We start from the raw sequence: 16284 nt of genomic DNA, 5'->3' as shown, positions 1-16284 counted from the left end.
AATGTCTCGTGATCATTCTTGCTCTCAACTACCAGTCAAGGACCTTTTGTAGACTGTTCTAAAAAATAGTAAGGAGAATATTGTGCAATAATCTTCCACAGGAAAATAACAGGAAGATGATGATGTAACTGCAACAGGGAAGAGGAGAACAGAAATTAAGCTCAAGCTGAACAAGAAGATGTGTTTCATGCAGATATGATGGCACTATAAACCATTGAAAACCATCGCATCTGTGAAGTGTTTTCATGGACTTGTGATCGGTCAGATCCAGTGAAGGTGGCGACGGCTCCAGCAGCTTCTGGTAAGAGACACCATCTGTTACACTGTGTATATTAGGGATAGTTTAGATGGGGGGAGGGAGTTCATATTTATTGACTTTTTGCTCTAAATAAAAGTTTAGGAAATGCCTCTGCTGATACATGAACTTTAGTGGGAGAGATTCACATTATAGTTCTGTTTAAGTGTGTGTGAGTGTGTGTGTGGTGGGAAAGGGAGATCAAGTAGTTTCTACAGTATTTGTAGTGTACACTATAAAATACTGCAGAAACTGCTTGATCTCACTCGTACATGGCCAAAAACCAACAGAAAACTGTTCGTAGCAACATGATCATTGATGCCCCACGAGGTGAGATCTTGCATGGTGCCCCAGATCGAGGGAGATTGTAAGGTTCTATCTGCGTTCTGAGCAGTTTTGAGATATTGAGCTTCAAAGTTTTTGCATTACATATAGGAAAATTTAAATGGGGAACAAGTTTCTTTCAAACATGAAAATAACAGGGACCCTAACTGTATTCTAAATATACAATATCAAAATCCTCTCAAATTTGTAAATGGGGATTTTTGGAATGGGTCAAATGCAGATAGAACCTTCTAATTCTAAAAAAAAAAAAAAAAAAAAAAAAACTTTTCGCTTTGAATTATAAGGTTCTATCTGCCAAAACATTATTTGAACATTAAATATAAAATTAATGTTGTAACAATGTCTCAACATGTGTTAGAAAGTATTTTTTTTTTTTCCTTTCTATGACATTTATTTAATATTTTTAGCACTTCCATGCATTTAGGACCTACCAAGCAAGGTAGGTCTAAGTATTTTGTCCAGTGCAGAAGTTAATTTTTGGTACCAATTTGGTGGGTAATTAAACACATTATTGCAGAAATTGTTACTTTAATCTTTCTTTTGTTTAGACAGAAAGCAGCTACTGTAATACATCTGAGCAGGACTTTATTCCACCTAAAGTGGGCCAAGTAAAATGGCTTTCTCTCTAGACATCAGTATGGCTGAAATATGATTTTAACGTTTATTGTTGTAATTAAGACCCCATCAATTAAATTGTTGACTATTCGACCTTTAAGGCTTAATATTGTAAAAATTAAGACATTTTAGGACTTTAAAAACTGCAATAAAACAGACATACTTCAGAAAATTAATTCATAAAGTTTAATAATCATTGAAAAATGATTCACTGACTATAATCACAAAAAATGTCAGACTCATTTTTTAAAACACAGAACTATAATACTCTCTGTGTCTCATTTTTTAAAGCACAGACTTATACTTTCTATGAATAATTTTTTAAAACACAGACTTATAATACTCTATCTGCTAGTGGCATGAATTTAAACATGGATTTAATGTCACTCATCTTCGCCTCTGAGATGATCCTCTGTTTGGAGAGTACTCTTGGTCTGGGTAAGATGGATGTACACTGTAAAAAAGAATACGCTATATCTAATCAATAAAATTGTGGCAACAGATTACAAGCAATATTAATTAAATTTAACAAATTAGATTATAAATTACATTTAACAAATTGAGTAATATTTAATCAAATTAATTCCTTAAAAGTTAACCATTTAAAATGTCAAATTTACAACAATTTTTTGTTGCCAACATTGAAGACACCTGATGTTAACAAGCAGAATCACTGAAGGAGAAAACCGTATTTTAAGTCACCATTATGGTGATCGGTGTTTGTTTTAGTTGGGCTCTTGTCCTTAAATCATTGACTTTAGATTTTGTTTGGCTGCTGTACCTGAGTTATAACAGCCAGATGAACAAAGAGAAAAGGTGATCTGATAGTGTTGGTTGTGTTTTAACATAATCATTATTTCACAATCATTTGAAAGCTAAGGTTGAACACTGTTGAATATGAATCGGTAATAAGATTCTTTCACAGGTGTATTTCCATTCTCGTTGCATTTAAGTCTGTAGAGATCATACATCCTTGAAACATTGAGTACCGGTTCAAGGTACTGTCTTTCTGTGCTGGCACGACAGTAATGTGACTCAACAACAGGAAATGAACTGATGTGTGCCTTTACCTGCTCTTTCTGATTTTCATCTGTGCATTTTTTTTGCATGCTTTCCCCTTGCATCTGATTTTGGCATGCTAGTCGTCTGATTTTTCTTCGTGTGTGTATTATACACAGGTTTCTGGCTGATGGCAAGTGTGCCCAGATAAAACTGCTTACAGACTTTCACCTTTTCACCCTCTAGGTTTAGATAGTACTTAAATGAGTAGGTACGCTTTCTGTGTGGTTCATCACAGGTTTGTCTTTCTTTTTCTGTGCAGTCTGTAGTCATGGCTATAAGGTCATATTTCCTGTTTTGACTCAACTGGCAGAACTGTGTAAAGCATTTCTCCCTTTCAGCTGGGGTTACTTTCTTTGCACATATGTGCAAAGAAACATATGTAGTAGGGTAGAGTGGGGGAAAACGCCCCCCACCTGTTTTTCCCAAAATAACCACTAAAAGTAGTCAATATAGGTTTTTACTGTTGCTATGCACTACGTTGATAACGGGGATATACAAATCTCTATGGAGAAGCTGACACCAGCGACATATTTTAGGAGAAGAGGATTACAGGGTAAATGCTATAATTTTCAGATATTAGTAAACAAGTGTTTAAGAGAATATTGTTCTGCAGGATATCGCAGTGATGTATGATAGATGAATAGTGAAGTCTGTAGTTTGAGATCATATGTTATTTATAAGGAATATAATTATATAAAAAAAATTAAACATTTTTTTAAAAAGTCATAGCTTGTGGGGTAAAACGCCCCCTACGCTGAGGGGTAAAACGCCCCCCCCCCCCCCCCCCCCCCCCCCCTGGGGGCATAGTTTCTCTATCATAATTACTATAATAAAATATTTCTGTCTATCAAATCCTTTGTTTTACACTTAATGCAGTATAACTAGGTGGTAAAATCAAAATATTTGAACAAAACATGAAAAAATTACCTCAAGTGAACATTAACTAGCTAGCTTGCTAGCAAAGTTAGCTCACTGATGGAAGGTAGTTAATTTTGCCTATTTTGGACATTGCTGAAATAAATATTAATATATATACATGTTTATACATTACTTGCCTTTTACTTTTAGAGATTAAAAACTATTGTCTGTTAATTTTGCTGTTGATCTATCAAGCAAACTATGTAAGAAAGGGGTAAACCTTGGGGGGCGTTTTACCCCACCACTGGGGCAAAACGCCCCCTTTGTACAAAAATATTTTCAGTCAAAATGCTAATTAATTATGAAGGCTAAGCAATTTTTATATTTGGTGAATAACTCCTGCCATAGTCACTCAAAACCGGGATGGCAATTCTAGTCACATTTATGTTTTGTTTCACTGTAATGTCACATTTTCCTTAAGGGGGGCGTTTTCCCCCACTCTACCCTACATGACATACTACAGTTCTTCAAAGTTCATTTGCAGAGTTGACATGTTCCTTGCCCTCCTGATAAAGTTTCTTGTGGGTACATGCTTTCCATGTTGAAGGATTTGAAACATGTCTCCTGTTTCTTCTTTTCTGAGTAGCCCCCAGCTCTGTAATTTGTAAACTGGTAGGTGCAGTCACTGGCTCGGTCACTGGCTCCACTGGTGCGGTCACTGGCTCCACTGCCTCGGTCACTGGCTCCACTGGTGCGGTCACTGGCTCGGTCACTGGCTTGCTGTGCTCCACTGGTGCGGTCACTGGCTCCACTGGTGCGGTCACTGGCTTGCTGTGCTCCACTGGTGCGGTCACTGGCTCGGTCACTGGCTCCACTGGCTAGGTCACTGGCTCGGTCACTGGCTCCACTGGTTTGTCTGGTGGGACCCTAGGCCCTGCTTCATCTAGCTTGTCACCTGCCTGGAGAAAAAAATACATTTTAAAAAATACATATTTAAACATAATATTTAAATACACAATATAAAAAATAGGCATGCAATAAATTCAGAAAAGTTTCTTATTATTAGCTCACTACCTCTGTAGCTCAAAACTAACCGATCCTGACTGACTGACTGATTCTTACCTTTCCTCTCTCTGTTGTTCTCTGTCTTGGTATTACTGGACTGCTTGTTTCTCCCTCTATCTCTAAAAGTCTGATTTCCTTTACAACATTGCTCCTTCCCTCTTCTGCCTCAGTTTCTCTCCCATTCTCTGATGATGCTTTTTTTCATATTTTCTTTGCCTGGTGCTCTCTTTCTCGTTCTCCTGCTGTTGTTTTTAGCATTACGTTTTCCCCTCCTGGATATGTCAGGTTCATTACAAAAATAGACAAATATATATATATATATATATATATGTGTATATATATATATATATATATATATATATGTATATATATATATGTATATGTATATATGTGTATATAAAGAGTTCAGATGCAAAAGCCTCTAAGTGCCATCTGAAATTTTCTTCTAGAATGATAATTTTTATCAAGCTCGTATATTTAAGTTCAGTAATTTCACTTAAATGGCAATGAAAATTACCTATTAATTGTCATTTAAGTGAAATTACTGAACTTAAATATACGAGCTTGATAAAAATTATCATTCTAGAAGAAATTTTCAGATGGCACTTAGAGGCTTTTGCATCTGAACTCTTCATATGTATATATATGTATATATATATATATATATATATATATATATTAGCATGGTATACCATTGAGTAGCTACAGGCTACAATCATTCTGAAATAATTTTATTACTGAGGTAACTGCTTTAACGATCTTTCACATTTTCACATAACGATCATAACTTACTGTAACCGCACTATTTTGAGTAGGATAGGTTTGTTTGTTTTTTCTGTATATATATATTTTTTATCTTAGTGCTTGCCTCTTAATATCAGGAACTATGACGCTAGCGCTGCTGGCTAGTGTGGTGTCTAACTATGATAACAATCTCCTCAGCAAGACCTAAAAAAAAAAAAAAAAAAAAGACTGAACTTGCCTGGAATTCGGGCTGCTGTCCTTGAAAAGATCATCAATAAAATTGTCGATCTTGAGATTTCTTAAAAACTTTGCGTTGCGTGCCATAATCCTCACAGATATTGTGTGTCTGCGATCTTTCCTTTTTTTTTTTTTTTTTTTTTTTATTGCTCAAACGTAAACATCAGTATACAAAGTATACAAAACATACAACTTAATATTACCCTTGCCAGGGGGATAGACATCACATACATTCAAACAAATTGTAAGTTATACAAATATTTCTAGTTTTCATAGCCTTTTCGTTCAATGAACCACTAATTAATTTTATATACGATAACATATCACAATAAAAATGTTTAAAGGCCGGTTTTTGTTTTATATATTTGCATTTGTGGATATAGAATTTAGCTTGCACAATTAATACATTTATAATAAAGAACATATCTTCTTTACTTTGTTTTCTAAAAAAAACAAAACACAACATTTTCCCACTTCAAAGTAAAGTCCTTGTAAAGTTCTTTCATAATAAAGCTGCATAAGTCCTTCCAGAAGGTTGTGGAGTGTGTGCAGATCCAAAAAAGGTGCTGGGTGGTCTCAGGGTGATTTCCGCAAAATGAACAGTTCACATCAATGTCCCTTTTGAATTTCGTCATATAGTGGTTAGCAGGGTAGTACTTATGAATAATTTTGAAAGAAATTTCTTTGACCTTGTTTGTAACAAAAAACTTATTGGGAATTGTCCATACTTTTTTCCAATTAATATCATTTACAAAAAAATTCCAGTATGAAACAACATGTGGAACAGATATCACTTCTTTCTGAAACAAAGACCGTACATATTTATTGTTATTTCTAGAAGAGGTCAGACAAATTTTACCTATATCTGAATCAATTGGATTGTAGAAAGGAACAGAAGAGAAATTAAAATCAACACTTCTAAATAGTATTTTGACACCAGAAGGTATAGCATCATATACTGTACTATTGCATATATTTTCGGTGTGGCTGGAAACTTATAGGTGTTTAAGAATTCTGTATAAGACATAAGTTGTCCATCACTATTGAACAGTTGAAACACTAAAATAATCTGTTTCTCAATCCATAATTCTTATACAAAATATCTCGGTTGTTCCATATAAAATATTTATGGGGAGAAAAGTTGTGCTTATATATGAGGAACCATGCTAATAAAACTTGTTTGTGAAATAAAGAGAGCTTTTCCGGTATTTTGTCTACATTGTAATTGCAACCTAATATGAAACTCAAACCACCAAATCTAGAAAATATATAGTTAGGAATAAAATTCCAAATGGAAACAGGATTTTTAAGAAAATGTTTGGCCCAGTTGTTTTTAAAAGTATTGTTTAGAGTAGCAAAGTCTAACACATTTAGCCCACCATGTTCATAGTTATTCATTATGACATTTTTCCTGATGTAATGTGTTCTATTCTTCCAAAGAAAGTTAAATAGCATACAATCGATATCCTTACAAGTTTTGTTGTCTACATGAACAGAAAGAGCTGCATATGTTAGTCGAGACAAGCCTTCTGCTTTTGAGAGCAAGACTCTCCCTCTTACTGTTAGGTCTCTCTGCAACCACTGATTTAATTTGGTTTGTGTTTTTTTAATAAGCGGTGGAAAGTTTAATAGAATTCTTCTCTTTTCATCTTTACAAATGATAAGCCTAAATAATTCGCTTCCTTTCGGCTGGGAATCTTACAAATATTCTGATCCTTACAATCTTTGACAGGTAATAATTGACATTTGCTTAAATTTAAGGTCAAGCCAGAAGCTGTGGAGAATTCTTCAATATTTTTTAAGGCAATAGGCACCTGACTGGTCGTATCATCAGCTAGTTGGCTGATGAGTATTTCTTTACCTGCTATGCTATTACCTTTCATGATGCTATTAGAAATATGAGAGGCAAGAATTTGCATGCAAAGTAAAAACAAATAAGGGCTGATCGGGCATCCTTGTCGGATCCCGCGTTTAAGATTAAATCTCGACGTTGTGCCATTTTTCATTCTAACGGAGCTATTAGCATTTGAATACAGGGCCAAGACAGCATTACATAACATATCACCAAAGCCACATTTTTTAAGAGAGAGAAATATGAATTCATGCTCAATAGAATCAAAGGCTTTGTAGAAGTCTAAAAGGAGGATAAATGAGTCATCCTGTATCAGATCGGAGTAATCCAAAATGTCAAAAACAAGTCTGAGATTATTAGAGATATGCCTATTCTTCATAAAACCAGATTGAGTTTCGTCTATAATATCATCTAATACATCTTTTATTCTTCTGGCCAACACTAAAGCCATGATTTTATAGTCATTGTTTAAAATACATATTGGTCTCCAATTGTCAATAAAAAGCAGATCCTTATTAGGCTTTGGGGTCTGTGATCTTTCCTGTCGTCAAGGAAAAAGCCGGCGACACGACATACAGAGTTGATCCTGATTGGTCCTCTTCTGTGCATTCGAAGTGCTGATTGGCTCACGCAGATAGAACCTTATAGAGCCAAGTTAGAGTTCGACTTTGTAGATAGAACCTTTTTGTTTTTTCAATAAAAAGTCCCAAAATGTACACAACTTAAAAAAAAAAAAAAAAACATAAGTTGTCACAGAATAAGAATATGTGAATAACTGAATTTTGACAAAAATGTCAGATAGAACCTTATAATTTCAAGGGGCGAGTTGTTGCCTTCTTACCAAGCTGCTTGCCTATTGTCCTGTAGCCCATCCCATCCTTGTGCAGGTCTACAATTTTATCCCTGATGTCCTTACACAGCTCTGGTCTTGGCCATTGTGGAGAGGTTGGAGTCTGTTTGATTGAGTGTGTGGAAAAGTGTATTTTATATAAGTAACGAGTTCGAACAGGTGCAGTTAATACAGGTTATGAGTGGAGAACAGGAGGGCTTCTTAAAGTAAAACTAACAGGTCTGTGAGAGCCGGAATTTTTACTGGTTGGTAGGTGATCAAATACGTATGTCATGCAATAAAATGCAAATTAATTATTTAAAAATCATACAATGTGATTTTCTGAATTTTTGTTTTAGATTCCGTCACTCACAGTTGAAGTGTAGGGGAGCGCGGGGCAAGTTGTAACAAGCTTGTTTTAAATACTTCCGCACATGCTTGGATGACGAAACTTTGTGTATTTACTAGTTGCCATATCAACACTATATAGGAAAAAAAAATCCGCCAAAATTATTTTATTTTTGGAAGGTATCCATAGGCATTTATTAAACCATAGCAAAAGTAAATTTATTACTTAAGTTAATTTTTCATCTCTATTTTTTGTGTTTATTTAAAATAAGACAAATCTGATATTATTTTAATCTCCAAGACGTTATTTAACAGTTGAGATAGTTCTTTAATGCTTCGCTAACTAGCAGAAGACACTAGCAGGGTTTAAATCCCAGTTGTGCAGGCGGGGGCATGTTGTCACACTGCGTTACAATGTGCCCCTATTAGAAATATGCCATTTATACTCTATACTTTTATTAATTTTATTGAGAAAACGTGAGAAAAAGGTGAATAAAGACTGAGAGTCAATGTTCAGAAATTACTAATTATTTATTTGTTTTGAACTATGTTGTATAGCTGTGTTTTCATGTGTTGTTAGTCAAAACTCAAAAATGAGTTTATATTTAATTAATAAAAATTGCCATTATTTTAAATGAAACAGTTTTTTAATTGTATTTTATTTAGAAAATATTTTAGTTTGTTTTGTATATTTTTTTTTATTAGATCAGATAACATTTTAAGCTGTCATATGTTATGTTACAATGTGCCCCTCACATGTTACAATGTACCCCACCTATGGGGCATGTTGTCACATTTCACTTCCATTCTTTCGGGGTATATCAAGAAAAAAAGTATATACTGTATTAATAAAACAAAAACACATAATTGTACTAGACGTGGGAAAAAATAAATACTCTGAACCATAAGTAGATTTACACAAATTGAGAAAGTCAAAAAGTGTTACTTTGTGCCCCGCTCTCCCCTACCTATGATACAAATGACAGACCTCTATATGCTTTGTAATAGGAAAACCTGCAAAACCGCCAGTGTATCAAATACTTGTTCTCCCCACTATAACTGGCTTTCTTGAACACCTTTCATACAGGCTTTGTCAATCAGTTCATGTGACTGTGAGGTTATCATTAGCTCATGAGGGTCATCAGTCAGTGTCTGATCATGTTTATTGAGTGTTGTGCACCAATCAGGCTCCTTCTCTCATAGGTAACTGACAGAACAGGTAAACTAACTGTAGGAGGAGCATTTGAAGTGAGAGTAAATCTAACGATTCAGCTGCTGTTCTCTCAGCTTTTCTTCTGACTAAATCCTCGACATCTTTCATTTAAAGAGAGACACTAAAGATCAACCTTCCACACCTACAGGTAAGAAATCTCTCCACACAGTTGCTGCCAAGCCGGTTTTATTTTTAAACTTTATATATATATATATATATATATATATATATATATATATATATATATATATATATATATACAGTGCCCTCCACAATTATTGGCACCCCTGGTAAATATGATCAAAACTGGCTGTAAAAAATAAATCTGCATCGTTTATCCTTTTGATCTTTCATTCAAAAAATGTGCAAAATTCTAACCTTTCATTGCAGTAAAAGAATTGAAAGTGGGGGAAATCACATTATGAAATAAATGTTTTTCTCCAAAACACGTTGGCCACAATTATTGGCACCCTTTTATTAAATACTTTTTGCAATCTCCTTTTGACAAGATACCAGCTCTGAGTCTTCTCCTATAATGCCTGATGAGTTTGGAGAACACCTGACAAGAGATCAGAGGTCATTCCTCCATACAGAATCTCTCCAGATCCTTCAGATTCCCAGATCCATGTTTGTGCTTCTTCTCTTCAGTTCAGCCCACTCATCAGGTCAGGGAACTGGGACGCTCATGGCAGAAGCTTCATTTTGTGCTCCGCAACAAATTTTTGTGTTGATTTTGATGTTTGTTTTGGATCGTTGTCCTGATGGAAGATCCAACCACGGCCCATTATAAGATTTCTAGCAGAAGGCGTCAGGTTTTGATTTTTTATCTGTCGATATTTGATAGAATCCACGATGCCATGAAGTCCAGGACCTCCAGCAGAAAAATATGCCCACAACATTAAAGATCCAACGGTATATTAAATTGTACACATGAGGTACTTTTTATCCTTGTGTGCACCAAACCCATCTAGTGTGTTTGCTGCCAAAAAGCTATTTGTTTAGTCTCATCTGACCACAGAACCCTGTGCCGTTTGAAGTTCCAGTAAATTAAATTAAATCGGGAGCGAGGAGGATTTTTCTTGAAACCCTCCCAAACAACATGTGGGGATGTAGGTTTTTTTTTTTTTTTTTTTTTTTTTTTGGCTTTCTGGCCCCAAGACTCAACTAATCTCTGCAATTCTCCATCTGTGATCCTTGAAGAGTCTTTGGCCACTCAAACTTTCATCCTCGCCGTGCATTAAGACAGTATAGACACACGTCCTCTTCCTGGCAGATTCGTAACATCTTTAGTTGATTGGAACTTCTTAATTATTGCCCTGATGGTCAAAATGGGGATTTTCAATTCTTTAGCTATTGTCTTACAGCCACTTTCTATTTTTTGATGGTCAACAATCTTTTGCTACGCATCAGAACTATATTCTGTGGTTTTACTCATTGTGATGGATGATTAAGGGAATTTGGCCTTTGTGTTTCCTCATATTTAAACTCCTGTGAAACACGAAGTCATAGCTGGACAGTTTCATGTTCCTAGTCACCCTGGTGTACTAAAAAAGGTAAATATTAATGGGAATATACTTCAGAGATATTTTACTCGTAAAAAATTCTAGGGGTGCCAATAATTGTGGCCAACGTGTTTTGGAGAAAAACATTTATTTCATAATGTGATTTCCCCCCACTTTCAATTCTTTTACTTCAATGAAAGGTTAGATTTTTGCAAATTTTTTGAATGAAAGATCAAAAGGATAAACGATGCAGATTTATTTTTTACAGCCAGTTTTGATCATATTTACCAGGGGTGCCATTAATTGTGGAGGGCACTGTGTATATATATATATACTATATATATATATAGAGAGAGAGAGAGAGAGAGAGAGAGAGAGAGAGAGAGAGAGAGAGAGAGAGAGAGAGAGAGAGAGAGAGAGAGAGAGAGAGAGAGAGAGAGAGAGAGAGAGAGAGAGAGAGAGAGAGAGAGAGAGAGAGAGAGTAATAATTCCTGTGTTAGGGCCTTTAAATTTAATTACTGTACTCTGAAAAAAAGAGTGAAAAGACATTCATTTTTATAATGGGCTTATAATGGGCTAATTGAAAACCATGCTTTCAATTTAAACCTGTTTCCATCAGTTTAATAGCCTAGAAATCAAATTTTATTTTGCAGCCAGTGTCGTCTATCAACTCTCCGTTGGCTTGTGAGCTGGAAAAAACAAACTCTAGTCAGGCCAATCACATCGTGTATAGAGTCGGCGGGCGGGCTTAACATAATGACGACAGTGTTGCGATTTTTCCGTGTGAATTTCCGCGGTATTTACAGGGTTTGTGTGCGGAACACATGCAGCTTTACTGACTGCAAAATACACAGCAATGACCTTAAACATTTGCACAAGAAATAAACAATACGTCCTGCGCATGCTATACAATGAAATAAAAGCTGATAGTGATGATACAGAGAGATCAGAAATATCTGTATATCTTTTTTCTTTGGAAAAAAAAAATCTCTGGCTGAAGTCAGTTGTAGTTCCTGTGTTTCTCTATTTTCTGTTCTTGTTGTTTCTCTTTGCTTCTGTGATTCTGCTTGTTAACAGCAGGTGTTCATCACTAATCTGCCCTACAAAGGCAAAATACCTTAACTCGCTAGAGTGTAGAACTGAGAAAAATGACTTTAAAGATTTTTAGTTGTCCCGCCAAATTAATTATAGATAGGACACTGGAAATCTGGCAATTAGATGTTTTAGCAATAAATTATATACTTAAAAAAATCTTGAGCTCAAACGTGACTTTTTTTAAAGTTAATGTACTCTGCCTTTGTATTGTCAGCAAAAAGTGAGAAGTCATGCCAAGGCAAAAGGCAGCAACTCCCACATGATCAATATTTGGTTGCTGATCACCATTAACAAAATCATTATAGTGTTGGAAACTTATTCCTTCATCGAAGCAGAACCAGGAGACGTTTTGGGATATCTTTCAAGCAGAAGTTTTCCTTTATTGAGGACTTCGCTGTGATGCTGTAGACTTCCAAATTTCATCTAAAACTAATACAGTATGCATTGTAGTTATATACAGTACATTCCAAGGGGGAGGGATTACATAGAGGTGGAGACTCTGAACAAAGCATGCAAATGAAGTAGGAACACACCCTACTCTGAGAATGCTACCAGTCCCAATTGAATCAGCGTAACTATTCAAATTCTGATACTGGCCAGGAACTCCAGTTCCAAAAGCCATCCCAGAGCCATTAAAGACAAAAGGTGAAAGTCTCCCCCACAGCTAATCCAATCAACCTAACGATTCAACGTCTGGGCCAGGGGCTCCGAAAGCCATTTGGGCTCTGAAAGCCATTTGCAGAACGAAAGGTGAGTGTCAAGTCAAGTCAAGTATATTTGTATAGCGCTTTTCACAATACAAATTGTATCAAAGCAGCCCAAAATATCCCCAACTGAGCAAGCCAAAGGCAACAGTGGCAAGGAACCAAAAACTCCATCAAGTGACCTAATGGTGACCTAAAACTCCATCAGGTGACCTAATGGAGAAAAAAAAAAAAACCTTGGGAGAACCCAGGCTCAGTCGGGGGCCAGTTCTCCTCTGGCGTTTATTAACTAGAGGCCGGATTTAACTGTAAGATTACAAATATTATATGAATGCCTGGCTGAAGAGATGCGTCTTTAATCTAGTTTTAAACTGGAAGAGCGAGTCTGAGCAACGAACAGTATCAGGAAGGCTATTCCAGAGTTTTGGAGCTAAATGTGAAAATGCTCTCCCTCCTTTGGTGGTTCTGGATATCCTAGGTATGACCAAAAGCCTCGAATTTAGTGATCTTAAAGAGTGGGATGGATTATAGGGCGATAGAAGATCCGTTAAATAGACTGGAGCTTTATAAGTCAGTAGCAATACCTTGTAATTAATACGGGACTTTATAGGTAACCAATGTAGTGATGTTAAAATCTGTGTTATATGATCATATTTTCTTGATCTAGTAAGAACTCTAGCGGCTGCATTTTGGACTAACTGTAGCTTGTTTATTGAGGATGCAGGACAACCAGCTAATAAAGCATTACAGTAATCTAGTCATGAGGTCATGAATGCATGAGCTAACTTTTCTGCATCAGAAACTGATAGCATATTACGTAGCTTAGCAATGTTTTCTAAGGTGGAAAAAGGCTGTTTTTATAACATATGAAATATGATTTTCAAAAGACAGGTTGCAATCTAGTATAACACCCAGGTCTTTTACTGTAGAGGATAAAGTAACAGGACATCATATTATGTTAAAAATGTATTGTGAGAGGTTTTGAGGGCGTTCCTTATAATATTTCCAAGTGGCAGCATATATATTGAGAATAATAGAGGGCCTAACACAGATCCATGCAGGTTTTTCTCCATTTAAATAGACAAAATGGTAGCGGTCAGATAAGTATGATCTGAACCAGCTTAATGCTTGTCCTTGAACACCAGTATAATTTTGTAGTCGATCTAAGAGTATTGTGTGATCTATAGTATCGAACGCACCACTAAGATCGAGTAAAATCTTAAACACTTTTTACGATCGAGTAAAATCGTAAACACTTCCTGCTCAGCTACTGTTCGGACGCGCTTGCTTACTGCTCCGCGCTTTGCTCTATCACTTTTACATTTTATCTCCTATTTTTTTTATATTTTATTTCCTTTTATCACCTAATTTTAACTTCAGCAAATCAGCACAGCGCTCATACGACAAAGTTTGGATTACTACAAAAACGCAGAATTCTTTTAACCGACCAGCTTACATTCCAGGGAAAGGAAAACACAACTGCCTACAAGGATAAGAGAAAATGCCTCTTCTGGTTCAAGAATCTACTTGCTGCACTAACAGCCACAGACTTTTACAAAGGATTGCAGTTCTTGAAACAAAGTTACTTACGGGACCACCAAACCAGACGGAGCACACAACAGAGCTTCTTCATCGACACCCTCAGCATACCGGTGAGTCCCATGAAACTAGTGCTCCTCGACAGGTAGAGAAACAAGCCGATCGACTTACTAATCAATGGCACAAACAGGGAGCGAGACCCAAAGGCACTCAAGACATCAGATTGTCACGAGCATCACATATTGCCGCAGTAGCATCCTCTACCCCAGATACAGCTCTGACAAGGATTGCAAACACTGGTCTCCTTCCACCGCCTATACATCTTGAGAACAGATTTGAAGTACTAATGAATGTAAATGAGGAATCCCCAAATGTGATGAATGTGATCGAACACAGACTGAAAGGGCCAGTAGCTAACACTGATGCTAACTGGCGCTCAAGGTCGAGCAGACAGCGGCACTCAGCTCAGAGCGCAGCCGAGCCCAGGACTCTGATAGTGGGGGACTCCATAATCAGAAACATTAGTGGCAGGGATACAACTACGTGCTGCCTTCCACAAGCAACAACTTCTGATATAAACAGGGAACTTCAGAACATTCTGATGAAACATAAGACTGCAAATCGACTCATCATACATGTGGGGAAGAATGATATTCATAAAGAGCAGTCAGAACTCCTTAAGAAGGATTTCAATTAACTTTTTGAAACACTTAAAAGACTGAAAGTTCAAACATTCATCAGTGGACCTCTCCCAGCAAGAGGAACAAACAGGTTTTCACGGTTGCTTGGGCTTAATATGTGGTTGCAAAAAACCTGCAATATAAAAGGAGTGAACTTCATTGACAATTTCAATCTTTTCTCGAGTCAGAGACAACTGTTTCATCGGGATGGCCACCACCCAAACAAACTTGGTTCAAGAGTGCTAAAGGACAATATCTACTTCTCCCTCAATCATCCTTCTGCAGTGTGTGCCAATCCACTCAATCTGAACGGCACACACACACCTGGACACAGTATGAATGACCACGGGACTTCACTTCAGCAGCAAAATGGACATGCGGTTGACATATCACACAAGGACAATGCTAACATCACTCCACCACAAAAACCTCTGCTCACGGACACAATCTCAGCTGATCCCTGCCCACAGAGCTCACCACAGACAGACATATCAGAACTGCTCCAAGATTCAGCACCCAAGGACGACTTCCTGGAAAACAGCCAGGGAAGCCAGGACAGCACTGCCGCACTAAGGCAAAAGGTCGTAACTTCAATTTTTGGCGAAAATGAGTTATTGTAATTTTTAGGACAATAAACATAAGTTTTATCATGTAGACAAACATCAAGTTTTAATTCGATTGTTTTTTTGGGTGGAATAAGATTATGTTTTTGCCGTAACTTCAAAAAGCCAAGGGGAAACTATGGTAGAAGCCCGTAACGTCAGTTACGGCTTTATGCCTTCGTTTCTCGCTGCTCCTGAACACTCGAATGAAGTTACGGGTGCGCTGCCGTGAAGTTACGGCGCTCTGCCTTGTTCTAACCGACCATCAAAGTATTGCCGCGCTGGAGTTACGGGGTTATGATGCAGCAATTAAATCACCTCAGACACACACGTACATTTTTCAGTGATTGCTTTTGTTAGGTTTGAAGAATGGCATACTCTCGGGGGAAAATGATGGTGGAGATGGCTTTGAATCTTTAACATCCAATAATAGCTAGCGGTAGCCTTAAGCTAGCGATACTACTTCACAAACTAGACACAAACACTTTTCGAGCCATAATCAACAATTTATCCAGTAACAAGCGCTGAATAGAGCAGGTTTGTATGATATCTTAATTCACAGCCCGTAATACAAAGCTACATGTACAACTGAAATAAAATATGCTTCTCATAGCTAGCTCTCGCCTGCCAATGACAGTCCACTGACTGAAAACTACGCGAGTTGGTTGGTTGGAGCCGCAATGACACACCCATTATACA

The 16284-nt window shown here is 36.8% G+C and overlaps 1 protein-coding gene across 3 annotated transcripts in view; it reads left to right on the top strand.

The window, feature by feature from the left end:
- Positions 1-9: 9 nt before the first annotated feature.
- LOC311292661 (ecto-ADP-ribosyltransferase 5-like) overlaps positions 10-16284 on the top strand; it is a 63522-nt gene continuing 47247 nt past the window's right edge. The window contains exons 1-2 of one of the 3 annotated variants that reach the window (XM_084412441.1): positions 10-301; positions 9454-9611. The gene's annotated coding sequence lies outside the window, so the exon portion shown is untranslated. The remainder of the gene's footprint in view (positions 302-9453; positions 9612-16284) is intronic. The other 2 variants (XM_084412438.1, XM_084412440.1) reach the window with 2 other exon arrangements.

The sequence above is a fragment of the Rutilus rutilus genome (genome assembly GCF_951802725.1).
Source record: "Rutilus rutilus genome assembly, chromosome: 1".
Classification (NCBI taxonomy): domain Eukaryota; kingdom Metazoa; phylum Chordata; class Actinopteri; order Cypriniformes; family Leuciscidae; genus Rutilus; species Rutilus rutilus.
The sequence above is the reverse complement of the archived record's forward strand: the minus strand, read 5'-3'. Positions and strand labels throughout refer to the sequence as shown.